Source organism: Nannospalax galili, unplaced genomic scaffold, assembly GCF_000622305.1.
Source record: "Nannospalax galili isolate Female #2095 unplaced genomic scaffold, S.galili_v1.0 scaffold1507, whole genome shotgun sequence".
Classification (NCBI taxonomy): Eukaryota; Metazoa; Chordata; class Mammalia; order Rodentia; family Spalacidae; genus Nannospalax; species Nannospalax galili.
The window spans coordinates 522,943-525,606 of record NW_008355454.1 but is presented as its reverse complement, the minus strand read 5'-3'; the positions used below and the strand labels follow the sequence as shown (position 1 = coordinate 525,606).

Below are 2,664 nucleotides of genomic sequence, written 5' to 3'. Positions count from 1 at the left end.
AAGCAGAAGATAAACAAGCAAAAAGGCAATAAAATCACAACTCAAACTGCTAGCAGTTTCACATGGTCTCCTCTGTGAAATCAGGCTACTAAGATTAGGTAGAATGCTCTCTGTGTTACACACATGTGACCAAATGATCATACACCATGGAAGACTATAAAATATGAGTTAATTTCAGAAAGCTGCATTCCAGAACTGCTTTCACAAACCTTAAAAAATTAATTGACCATTATTTTTTAGAGGGAGAATGTGTATGAGTATGGATCAGAAGATTCTCTATGGAGAAAAAAGGTCTGAACTGAGCTATTGTAAAGACTATGCATCTACTTGGCACTGGAAATGTAGTCAACTAGCATGAAGTATTTCTTCTGTTCATCACAAAATAGCATTTACATAATCCAAAGGGCATAAAATCTAGAAATATTTTTATTTTGTTGCCTTGATCACTAATTCTAAAAAGGCTCTCCAAAATCTTGAGTAGAATTATTCTCTGGGATGAAATGTTTGACTTTCTCAACACACCACTCACCTATTTCATGTAAGTTCTGCCTCGGCGAAAGCTGTCTAGATTTTTCTAATGAAGGACCTTTCTCAATCACCATTTTCACCACTATCCCCAAAGTTTCAGTCTTCTCAATAAACTTATTCAATCTCTTTGGTTTCTTTAAACAATTCTGTGCCATCTGTTGAGTTTGACTTGCGTATTTCTGTCTGATCAATAAATAAGGGTGCTGTGGATCCCATTTCCAAACTTGGAAATTTCAGGCAAGTTATTTTCACCTGCCTTTTCTAGCTTTTCAGCAAGCCACTTGCTTGTAGCCCCAGCAAGTCCTTTTTCAGTTAGCTGCTTGGTTTGTTGAACACCTTGGATGAAAAAAGTGCTGAAGAACTTGAGGGCAAAGTATCCCTTGATGTTTTCAAAGACTAGGTGGGCCTCTCTTCTGTGCTGAGACTCATGGAAGGAGTGGGTCTTGCTGCCTTCTGGGGAATAGCTTCGACGGCTGGCACTGGAGCAGGTCTGCTGTAAGAGGGCCCTTCCTGCTTACATGTAGGTGATTTTCTGAAAAAATGGAGTGCTCCTTTTATGTGGACACCACTCTCTGTAAAGGGTAGAAGTATTTTCTTCAAAAGCCAGCTCTTATGTTCATAAAATCAGGCTGTAGACTTGCAGAATGACCCTCTATTTTTTCAGCTGTGGCCAGATTCATCTCTGTGAAGTGGACCACCTCGATCATGAGAAAAATTGTGGCCCTTGTCATATTCTCGGTAATTAACATGTAATATCTTCATCAGGTCTGACTAGCAGAGGTGGTGTCTTTTCTAGCAGTGCTGGTTTCTTCGGCACATTGTTAACTACCCCATGATAGCCATCACAAGGTGATTCTGAGGCAGAAAGCCTTCTCTTGGAAGGCTCATAGTCATGTGTCCCTCACACTACATATGTGTAAGCCATGATGCTCTGTGGCCACCAAGACCTGAAAAGGCAAATGTTGGCTTCCCTGAGGCAGAAAGCCTTCTCTTGGAAGGCTCATAGTCATGTGTCCCTCACACCACATATCATTTCTTGTGTAAGCCATGATGCTCTTTGGCCACCAAGACCTGCAAAGGCAAATGTTGGCTTCTCCTGTAGGTGGAATTTATCAAAACACCTATATACATATATAAAAGTATCAAATAGAGAATACATTAAAAAAACCAAAAACATATTATCTAATTCAGTTATGTTTCACTGTAATTAAAAACACTATTTAAAAACTGTCCTGATGACTAAAGCCTGTAATTTTATTCCTGCTACTTGTGAGGCTGAGGCAAGAGATTGTAAATTTAATGTCAGCTCTAACTACACAGTTCAATGACAACCTGGAAACAGTGAGATCCTGTCTCAAATGGAAAGTAAAAAGGGTCTGATGACGTACCTTTGTGGTCTTTGTGATATAAGGTACAAGGTTGTCAGCTAAATCCCCAGTACCACCAAAAAAGCAAATTATTAAATATATGTTGTACATGAGAGCATGATTAATTTGCATGAAGAATAGATGGCTTCCAACTTTTTGCATCCCAAAAACAATACATAAGGACAGGGTAACTGCAACATATGCGGGCATGTAAGCACACTGCCTGGAAAAGTATAAAGCAATAGTCAGACGGCAGAAAACAGACTAGAAATAGGCCATGTTGACAACACTTCCCACAGACTGTTGTGTGGAAAAGTAATCCTTAGAAATATCTGCGACATGAATGATAGAATGAATCAAATTTCATCTAGTTCTTATAAAAGTATCCAGAACCAACTAATAGTACATTTACAAATGCGACCAGGGATTTAGGCACTGAAAAGCCTGAGTAAATCCATAGAATCAATATTTTGCCAAATAAGTTCTCAATCAAGAACAATAATGCAAGAATAACATAGGAATCGATAACAAAAAGGAATTAAAAATTCAATATATCTAAGAATGAGTTTACATATTTTTAAGTAGATCATATTGAAAGGAAATTGGAGACTATCAGATATTTATGAGGCAAAATAAATTTTAAGGGCAGAAAAAACATTGACATAAACTGTAGAGTAAAAGCAGAGCTTCCAAAACCATTTAAAGAAGCTAGTGAAATTTTAATTTTAAAGATAAGGAAACGGCCTAGCCCTCTTCACCTATGAGTATG

At 37.9% G+C, this 2,664-nt stretch overlaps 1 pseudogene; it reads right to left on the bottom strand.

The window, feature by feature from the left end:
• Positions 1-452: 452 nt before the first annotated feature.
• Positions 453-1,290, bottom strand: LOC103749810 (annotated as a pseudogene).
• Between the last annotated feature and the right edge of the window lie 1,374 nt (positions 1,291-2,664).